We start from the raw sequence: 11,841 nt of genomic DNA, 5'->3' as shown, positions 1-11,841 counted from the left end.
TGTGGTGGTGGTGGTGGTCAACATGAGAGAGTGAAGCATGTTTCAAGTGCCTTGCTTGTGTAGTGGGAGCAACAACCAACATGAGGATGAATGTTAGAGAAAAAAACACAAGTCTGAGTGCCATGTCTGTAGAGGGAATGACAAAGAGAATATGTTTCTAAATTAGATAACAATAAGACTCTCTTAACTGCAATTGCTGTGTTGTGGAGCAACAAACCTTGCCTCTCTCTATATATATATATACTATAGCAAAGGTGTAAGCAGTAGGAGGTGTGGTCCTTCTCACAAGAAAAGATTCAAATTCAACGGGTGGCGGCCCTTGAAAAGAGTTGCACATTCCTTTGTTGAAGGGGGAACGTTTTAGAATTTGAGCGGTTTCTTTGCGGGTCCAAATTTGCAGCATGCGGGCACGTGTAAGAATAGAAGAGAGGGAGGGAGGGAGGGAGGGAGATTTGGATTTATGTTTTAAGAGAGAGATTTTTAATGCATTGGCTTTTGTTTAGAGAGAGAGAGAGAGAGAGAGAGATTTGAAATTAACAAAATGGTTAAAGTTCAGAGAGAGAGAGAGAGGGAGTGGTTCGATTCTAATGCATGGGTTGAATGGTGACGTCTGATGCATGGCAAAGGAGACCTAAGACCGTTTCAATATTTGACTGCCTCAGCGTAGTTTCTTGGTTGCCACCATACCATTTCTTAAAGTTATTTTCTACAAGAGAAACCAATTCGAGTATCAGATCAAAGTTTTGGTCAAATATTAGAAACTTGAAAGAAAATTGATGGTAGTCAGACGTTTACAGTAAAAGACGACCTCCGCTACATCGGGAAAATTTTCAATGACGAATTAGTATGGGGGTGGCATATTTGTGGGGTGGATCGCGGCAGGTCGACTCGACCCGTTCCAGATCCCGACCCAAAATTTCGATCTAACCGGTTCAGTTTAGCTTAACTCCTACCGGATTTACTTGGGTGGACCCGACTCAATTCAATCCGGGTCTGGATCTGGTTGACCTAGACCCAACCTGTGTATAAGTTTCACCAGACCCGACCGGTTCATGGGCCTAGCATGAAGGCTCACAAAATAAGAAATATTGCTTGCCACTCACGACTTTGAAACCAACGTAAGCACACACGAAAGTCTATGAACAACCTGCTTCTTACTCACACACACATACTCAAGGGGGCAAATATTCAATATTACCGATAGGAAAAATTACGTCCGTGCTGTTTTGCATTATTAAGGTATTTCAATTTTGGGTGCGGTTGTATAGAGCCTAGGCTCTAAACAATGAAATTAGAGCCTACCTTCTAATATTGTCGAGGAATATAGTGTCAATACTAGAAATCTTTGTGATCTTCTTAAAATATATTTTTATTTTTATTTATAAAATTTAAATCTTCACAAATAGTGTAGATCAAGCAGATTTATGAAAACTTGAAATTTGATGGTCCAAAATGCATTACAAAATACATTATTTCGAAAACTTGAAATCTATTGTTTTCTCATGTCTAAGCATCTTGATGTCGAGATGATCAATTTGAGAATATTTGGGCATCAAAACAACCTCTTCTAGTAAAATTTTTGAGGTAGGTTCTGATTTGATTGTTTAGAGCCTCGACTCTATATAAACTTTTTCCCTTCAAATTTTCACATATTTTAAGCAAGGGTCCTACTTTCTCGTGGTTTTTTATTTTTTTCTGATTTTTCCCAAAATCCCAATATGTTTGTATGGAGCCGAGGCTCTAAACAATCAAAGTAAAGCTCACCTTCAAATAGTGTCGAGAGATGTGGTTTCAACACTGAAAATCTTTGTGATAGCCTTAAAATATATTTTCATCTTTAATTATAAAATTTAAAGCTTCAAAAATAGTGAAGATCGAGTAGATCTATGAAAATTTGAAAATCTTGAAAATTGACGGTCCAAATATACATTACAATATGCACTATTACCAAAACTTGAAATCCATTTTTTTCTCATGTACGTGCATCTTGATGTCGAGATGATCAATTTGAGGATATTTGGGCATTAAAACAACCTTTTCTATTTAAATTTTTGAGGTGAGCTCTGATTTGATTGTTTTGAGCCTCGGCTCTATATAAACTTTTTCCCTTTCAATATTGGATCCTATTTTTATCTTTTATTCAGTAGGACTGATCGATGGTTTAAAGGCAAGTTAGGAGTTGATTTGATGTTTTGAATATTGGACCACTCTAAACTTGAATATTTTGATTATTTTGTTTTAAGTTTTGAACGGTCATAATACCAGACTGCACAATCCTTTTTACATCATGTGTTTTGATATTGGTGAAATCCGGCTTCAAAAATATTTTATGTCGTATGCGGTTCGATGATGGTGATGTTGAACCACCCAATTTTAGGGCACTCCGAGTGTTCACCATTTTACGCCACCGAAAGCACCACCACCGAAAGCATCACCACCAAAATCCATTGTTGACGAATCCAGTCCGTTTTTAGCCCCAAATTGGAACCTGGCCCATTTTATTCAAAATCACAGGTTCAATGTAGTGAACCTAGCAATGTTTGGTGAAATTCAGGAATTGCCAAACTTTTTAAAAATCAGGAAACTTAGCCCAGTAAATAATTTAAACCCCTTTCTCATTCCTCTTCCTTTTAAACTTTTTGGGTTGCAAAAGTTTTCCTCCATTTTACTCTTGAAGAGAGAATACCCTTTCTTTTGCGACCCGAAACCTGAAGCTCTGTAAAATCATGTAACAGGGGACTGCTACCTTTCCACTCTTTATCGAATTCACATCTTAGATTAAGAAATGGTAACACTTCTCTATCAAATTGAATTTCACCCAAATTTTTATCATTCAAAATCGTACTTGAAATTTGAATCAGGTGATTCGAATCATTCGAAATTGTCTTCACAAATTTTTTTTGTTGATTCAAATACTGAAATGGGCGAATCATTCGCCACTAGAATTTCTACAAAACTTCAGCAATTTTTGTTTAAAATTACTGATTTTTGCTGAAGTGGGGGGATTCAAATTTATGTAAAGTTCAGCAATTTTTATCCAAAAATCAACTATTGATTTTGGGTAGAGATGGAGAAATTATTTGCAACTAAAACTCTTGAACTATAACATTTTTTATTCAAAATCCTTGATTACTGGTAGAGATCAGTGAATTGTTTTCAGTTAAAATTTTCCCATTTTTGTTTTTCTTTTTTGACCTTTTTATGTTTTCCATATGTTTTAACCGGACTAACTGGAATCGGTTGACCTGGCTCAGACTCATCCAACAATGTTTTCCAGTGGAAGGATCCAACCATAGTCGCTTTGAAACCCAAAAATCACTCACTAGATCGACCTCTACTACGAGCAAAAGGATATAATCATCTATTACAATAAGCAAAGAATCACAATGAAATAAAAAAGGCAATATTGGATGCATTTACTGTTTTCTTCAAATTTGTATTTTAACATTTACATAACATAGCATATAATCTGAATTTTTATTCTCAAAACCAAATTCTAGAATTATTCTATAAAATTTATATCGTATGTTTGAGAGGTGGTCAGTTTTATATATGTGAAGCGGTATGGAGGAAAGGATTTGCATCTTCTTTGAGAGGTTATATATTTTGATAGGATCTTATTTGAGAGGTGTGAGCTGTATGATCACAAACATCAGAGGCCAAATTTGCTATCCACTGAACGAGTTCTGGTTCGTTGTGGACTGTATGAACACAAACATTAGAGGCTGAATTTGCTATCCATTAAATGAGCACGGACTCGACGAGGCGTTTGGTTACAATCGGAGGTTGAGGCACTCTAAATGCATCAGTGTCCGTGGACTGTAGTGGAGATGGCACACAAATCACCACTCAGGTGACCATCCTACTTGAAAGTTCTGGGCCAGTTTTTCTCATCATTTATTCTTCAATCAACTTAAAACCAACCAGGGTTATGGTATGTTTTCCAAATTTTCAAGGATTAGAACCAGACTGTGTTAAAAAATTTGGCCGAATCTGCTTAGATTCGGTCAAGTAACTCGGTTTCAAATGGTAGCTTAGGCAATTGCCATGTACCTACACGAGTACATGGGCACTTGTAGAGTACTTGGGCGAGTACAATGGGCTTATTCCATTGACAAGTATGTACCACACACTTCTTGTTTAAGTGTATTGTAATTCTTTCCTAAACAATAAAATTTGGTAATATTGTCAAAAAAGAAAAGAAAAGAAGTAGGTACTATACACGCCCGAGTACTGTACAATGCGTTCTAAATATATGGGGGGCAAAAATCCACCTCCTATTTTTACAAAACATTGTCCATTGCCGGCCCAAATCGAGTCCATTTGCACCCAAATTCAGATTTCAGTACAAAATTACTAGATCCACCAAATAAAGCATCAAATCCGTCTAAAAACATTGTATTTCTTGCATTTTAAAGATTCGATATTTTGGATTTTTTGTGCGATTTCAGAAAACTTCAATTATATTTGTGTTCTCAATCTATTCATAAGTTAATTCCTCAATAAATATAGAGAAAAAAGAGAGGAATTGCAAGTTCTTATTTTTTGAATTTCTATTAATCAATTTGAAACTATAAATTTCTTAGATACAAACTCGTATTCCAAAAGTTGTTTGTGGGTTCTCATTCGTACTCCATAGGAAAGGTTCAGCTCCCATTTACAATGAGCACAAAGATCCGGATTTTGGCTTGAAATTTAAGGTAATTCATATTGTTTATCTATATCGACAAAAGTAAGCTAATCTTTGATACTATGAATTGTGATATTATTATAAAGATTAAACCATTTTTATTGTCATTATTAAATAATTATACCATTGTAGACATGAGGGTGCATCCCTAGTGTGAGGGTACACCCAAGTGGACCACACCTACTTCATGTTTAACTTACGGTACTACAGGAAAGGAGGTGGTAAGAAGTTGCATTTCTTCATGAGTGCGTTACCCTCCCACGAATGACATGCACCACACTGTTGGAATTGGTGCTATCCAAAATTACCCATATAAAGAAATCCCATATTTTGTAGGATTAAAATATTCCTTTATTTTGTGGGATTGAGATTGATGTTGATAAGTTTCCTAAAGGAAATAGAAATCCAAAAAGATTAAGAATCTTAGATTTATCTCTAGGTCTTTTGAGATATATGAGAATGGTGGTTCCTCTAGAGAGAGATAAAGTTAGAGCATCCTGTGCATAAGATGCGATTTCCCATAGAGATTTTGGGTTGTTTCCCTTTTAGTTAGAAAGAAAATAAGTATCTCGTTGCTCTCGCATCTCTATTTAATGTTGTTGGTAATGGCTGTTAAAAGTAAAGAGAAGGAAGGGAGAGCAAGTTTACAAAGGTTTGCTCGACTTTGGTTTTTGTCGAGGTTTGCTTCAAAATATTTTATGGAACTTTCATTAGAATAGTGGATTTCAGTTTGCCGTGCCCATGGATGTAGCTCTTTTGGGTGAACCACATAAATCTTTATGTTCTTGTTGTATGTGTTTCATAATTTATTTGTCATACTTTATTTGTCAAAAATCAACCCATCGGGTTTAGAGGTTCCACACATAACAATTGGCATCAGAGCACAACAAGTGGTATCAAAGCTTTGATTTTGGGCTACCGATATGACAGTAAAGATTTCGAATGGAGAAATTTGATGGCAAACATTATTTTTCAGCAAGAATAATGAATAAATTTATTTGGAAAAAGATGAAAAATCCATGAAGCTCTCCAATGGATCTTGACATGGTGAGAAGGTGATTTTGATATCAAGGTGAAGATTGTTAGATTTGGTGAAAGAAATCCCATATTTTGTGGGATTGATTGAAATTTTCCCATATTTTATGGGATTAAGATATTCCCATATTTTGTGGGATTGAAATTGATAGCGATAAGTTTTCTAAAGGAAATAAAAATCCAAAAGGATTAGGATTCTTGGATTTATCTCTAAGTCTTTTGAGATATATGTAAGTTCTATAAGAAGTTTCATATTTAATATGAAATCCTAATCTTATATATGAGATGAAAGAGCTGAGAATTTGTATGCCCAATTTGGGTCTCCATATGAGAATGGTGGTTCCTTTAGAGAGAGGTGGAGGTAGAGCCTCCTATGTATAAGATGTGATTTTCTCATAGAGAAGAGAGCTTCATTTGGACAAAAACATTGTGATGGTGCCTCTTATGGACTTCCAAAAATTGATAGGCTTGCTTCTTGTAGAGAAGCATTTCCCATAGAGATTTTGGATTGTTCACCTTTTAATTAGAGAGAAATTAAATTTCTCGTTGCTCTCGCATCTTTATCTGGTGTTGTTGGTAATGGTTGCCAGAAGTAAAGAGAGAGAGCAGGTTTAAAAGCGTTTGCTCGATTTGGGTTTTTGTCGAGGTTTGTTCCAAAATCTTTTATGTAGTTTTTATTGGTATAGTGGATTTCAATTTGTCGTGCCCGTGGATGTAGCCCTCTTGGGCGAACCACGTAAATCTTTGTGTTCTTGTTGTTTGTGTTTCATACTTTATTTCTCATATTTTATTTGTCAAAAATCAACCCATCGAATTGAAAGCTTCCACACATAACAATTGGCATCAGAGTACAACACATGCGTCATAAGGGTACCCATTCATGAGGAGGTTACTCCCACATGAATGAGAGAGTCGTTTCTCTCATTATAAATGGGGGAGGGGTGGAGGTCTCTACACGCAACAACACGCGCACGATAAATTGTGAGAGGGAAAGTGTGAGAGAGAGTAAGTAAAATCTCTTTCCTATTCGACTTCTAGGGATAGAACCAGCCCTGAGAGATAGAGTTGTACGTGACAGTCGAGCTATGACTGCTCCTCAATTCCATTTGTAAGAGGTTTATGAGCTTCCACTCGGCTTAGGATTTATGATAAGGAATAGATTTCGGCAGCTCTAGTAGTTGTCAAATGTGCCTATAGGAGTTGATCATTCCTTTCCACACTCATTCACCATAAATTAATTTTGTGAGCACTCAGGTATGATACTCGGTTCCCGGTTGTTTATTGTCTTCCATTTCGGTCGTTGGACCGGTTAATTCCAAAAGTCAATTCTATTTTAGGAGCATTTGTTCACCAACCTTTTCTCTTGGGTTGGTGAATAGGATGTACATCACCAGTAGAGGTGGCAATGGGTTGGGTTCGACATTCGGACCTAGATTCGGGTCTAGGTTTTGGACCCAGAACCGACCCGTCAGGTCCAAAAATTGGACCCATACCCATACCTGTTGGGTCTCGGGTCCATTGTCACCCTCACTATGTGCTTATTTTATTTTTATTTTTTTTGCCCTTTTTTTACCATCATATATCCATATTATTGACAACAATGTCACAATCATCCACTACTAGATTTCAAGCCATGTGGTTTGTCGTTTAATAGCTAAAGATGACTACTAGATCTAATTATATACGATCCTTAGTATACCTAAATGAATAGGGCTTAAAATAAGATATTTTATCTCTAATAGTTTATGGGTACGGGTCGGGTACGGGTCAAGTCCTACTGGAGCCAGACCCGACTCACCGGGTCCAAATGGTAGACCCATACCCGACCCGTGTTGGGTATATCCAGCAGGTCCCGGATTGGGTCCGGGTTCATTGACACCCCTAATCACAACTTTTATTTCAAATTGCATTCTTCACACATTTTTTTGCACAATTTCTTTAATTTTTCATATTAATTTTACTTGACTAGCCTTTTTCATTTATGTATTTTCTATTTATTAAATTTTTCTGCTTTTTTCCAAGCTCTTTGTGGACTCGGGTGAGTACCGATTTACTCGAGTAGGCCTAATCCCAAATTCTAAGACCTTGAAATAAATTGTTCGTTGAATCCCACTTGAAATTCATAGCTAAACACTTATTTGACGAAATATATTGGGTTCAACAAGAATTTTATCTATTGAGACTAAATGCATAGTTTTTTCCTGGGGTACCACAAACTATGTAGTATATAAGAGTTATTAATTATATATCCACATGAATGCATTGTACGAATTTTATAAGTCTACAAGAGTAAGTAATTCGATAAACTTTGAGGAAAATTGCAGTTGTTTGATGCTAACTTTTGATAAACTAAGGAAAACCCTTACAAGAGCGATCCAAAAAGCTGACGTAAAGAAACAAAAATGAATATTAAAAGATTTTAAAGGATCATTTGTTTTACTAGTTCACTAATAAAAGTTGCATAAATATGTCTACAAATAGTTTTAATGCTTCTTATGAGGATTTGTGAAACTTTCTTATTACATTCTTTATTTTTTATTTTTCCTTTTTTTATATTTTCTGAATTGTTTCAAGCCATAATAAATTACTTCATTATTCCATCTTCTATATATATTTTTTATAACTGCTTTAACTTTTTACTATTTTTTATTTTTAACAACTTTTTTGTAACTCTTTTTGCAACTTCGAGTGTTTTTTTTGGCTTGTACACTAGTGCATGAGTCCTTGCTTTATTCCATTATATTCCATCCATATCCCAATTCAATCCATTTAATATCCCTTTGGTGTCATTGATTTAAGGTCACATTTAGTTGGTATGAAAATATTTTTCAGGAAATATTTTTACATTAAAATTGCCTTACACGTATTTGGTAAGGGAAGAAAGCATATGATAACCAAACCCATGGAAAAACATTTTACCACAAAATGGTCCACTTTGCATGGAAACAAAACTGTACCTCAATCCATGGGGAAGTATTTCTCGGGTTTTATATTTACTATATAATAGATACTATATAACATTTTATTTATATATGAAATAATATATTTAATATGCAAATTATATTCCAACAATATTTAATAAGTAATATATAAATAATATTTAATATAAACAATATATTAGTTTATACCATACTATATAATATAATATATAATATTAGATAATATAAAATTAAATATTAGTTTTTGTATTATATTATATCTTATATTATATTCGGGGTATGATTTCATGCAATGGTTTTATAGCAATAAAATGAAACAGTATTTAAAAAACAGATTAGCGCCATTTGTTTGACTCCAATTTTTAAATATACACTCTTTTTATTCCAATGAACAACCATAAAAAATAATATTAGAAAACGCCATCCTAGAAAGTGTTTTTTTAGCCCAATTAACATAAACTGTCCATTTTTGTTGGGATGCTTAGATCTAGGTCTTAAAAAGATTTTTTTCCCCTTTTCATATGTTTTAGAGAGCTTTGTTATCATTAGATAAACAATGTTGAAAAAGAAAAAAAAAAAGTTTTTAGTTCATAAAGGCCTAGATATTGAAATTCACCAAATGGATGGTCTAGATTCATTGTCGTAGGGTACTCATTTTAACAATATCTGGGAAACATATTAAATTTTATCTTTTTGAAAATTGACTAATTGGATGAAAAGAGGGTATGTGCAAGTTTTGGAATCATACAAATGCTACAAACATAGTTTTGTAGTTGTGTAGTTTCATTATATTAGTATACAATTGTTACATGAAATCATTCCCCGTTGTATATATATATATATATATATATATATATATATATATATATATATATATATATATATATATATATATATATATATATATATATATATATATATATATAATATTTACATAAATATAGCTATAAATATCAAAATAATGTTCGTATATATTTAATATATTTAAAAAATATATTTAAATACCAAACAAGTCACCAAACATATGAAATTCATTACACGGTAATTTTGAAAGGTGTTAACTACAATGGAGAAAAGAAAGTTTATATATATATATATATATATATATATATATATATATATATATATATATATATATATATATATATATATATATAATATTTACACACCAATCACCGTAAAAGATATATATTTTATATCATATATTTATTATACAATATATAATATATTTTATTATATAGTATATGTATTTTTTATATAATATATTATCCATACAATATATTATATAAAATTTTTATTGAATATATTTAAATACCAATCATATGAAATTCATTAGACAGTCATTTTGAAAAGTGTTAACAAAAATGGAGAAAAGAGTTTGCTGCAAAGTATTTACATATGTAATATTTACGCACCAACCACCCTAAAAGATGTCATTCTTATTTTTAGATATTTCTATTTCTTTCCAGTTATAGAAAATCAAGAAATCCTCATATATTAATTTAGACCTTGGCCCTCGACTACACGTGCCTCAACTCGGCCTTGGCCCTCGCCCCTCCCCCTCAACTAGACCTTGGCCCTCGACTACCAGTCCCTCGATGATGTGGTGATCACCCACCCCAACATATATTCCAATAACAGGATTATGGTGCATGGAATTGGAGAGCGGCTAAACTACACACAATACGGTAGTGGTCCACAACCCATGGTAGATTTTTTGGGAAACCAGAACGTGATGCAAAAATCTCCAACTTTGGGCTCTCAGCAGCAGTGGAATAACTTTACAAAGGTCACCTCGGAGCCGTGCCATTGATTCTTAGTGAATGATTTCTTCTCTCACATTAAATTTGTTGTTTTGTTCAATCTTGGAAGAACGTCTGGTGTTATTTCATTCTCTGTAATGAATTCTTTCTTCTTTCTTTGTTTCATGGAAGAATGTTCAGAATTTGGGTAGTTTTATCGAGAGTTGTAGTTCGGTTAGCACTTGTTTTTAAGTATTGTTTCTGCAAGGGTTTCGATCTTCATTTGCTAGATGTAAACTTTATATTGATGAAATTATTAACTTTTTTTGTTGTTCTCCCTCTCTGTCTCTCTCTCGGTACATAAGCTGACCATGACGTATTTTACATGGAATTTTAACATTGATGATTTTGAGTGGTGAGTTTTTTGCAAAGGGCTTGATATCTCTTTGAAAGCTTAAATTTAAACCATTCTGTATTATTGAAATGTTTCTCTATTAAAAAAACTTATCCCTCCAAAAATTAAATGAATATCAGTTATCTTCACAATGATGAAATTTACACAAATTAATTGAAATAGAGTCTGGCAGGCCAAATTACTCGGGCTTGTCATTATATGAATCCTTCTCCATTGCATGAATCGTGAAAGAATCGAGAGGCAATGACTCGTGTGACTCGCGAAAGAACCGAGTCATAATGCGAACCACACAAGCTTAGCACACACGAGCATCTCAGATAGATATACCTAAAAACTGAGCAGCTCAGATGGCTTTTTTTCAATTACAAAAATGCTCCTCCAGAATTCATACAAACTTCCATCCGAATTTTTTTGTTAGTATTTGGGCTGCTAACAAAGCCGGGTTGCTGCCCGGGTTGAATTCATGATATGGCCGTTATATAAATATGGAAAAAAATGTTATAAAATATGGAAAAACATGTTATTTATTCATTGGAAAAAGTTTATATACGGTTGCAACCTTAAAATGTAGAACTACACATGCACCTCAAAAATCCATCATAAAAATTTATTTTAATGTTGAAAAACCCTTTAATTGATCGTCGAGATGTATGAATATGGCAAAAAAAGAAAAAGATTTTTAGTCCTAGAATTAAGGCATCTTGCAACACATTATATACATCGTCCATTTTTCAAGATTTTCATATGTTTATAGATCTATTTGATTTTAACTATTTTTGGAGTTTAAAATTTTATAATTAGATGTGAAAATAAATTTTGAGATAATCCTAAGAATTTGTTGCACAAAAATTATTTATTACGTTAAAATTTAGAGGCACCTTAATTGGATTGTTTAAGCATGCAACCTTAGAGAAACCGCACCCTTATTCATTAAATATATAAATTTCAAGCCAAGATAGCACTAACGCGTGCCCAGCCCAAAATTATTTGTAGTCCATCAAGCCCATCCCGGGCCACCCT

The sequence above is a fragment of the Amborella trichopoda genome, chromosome 12, assembly GCF_054954075.1.
Source record: "Amborella trichopoda isolate Santa Cruz 75 chromosome 12, AtrichopodaSantaCruz75HAP2 v2.0, whole genome shotgun sequence".
Classification (NCBI taxonomy): Eukaryota; Viridiplantae; Streptophyta; class Magnoliopsida; order Amborellales; family Amborellaceae; genus Amborella; species Amborella trichopoda.
This window is presented reverse-complemented; position numbering follows the sequence as displayed.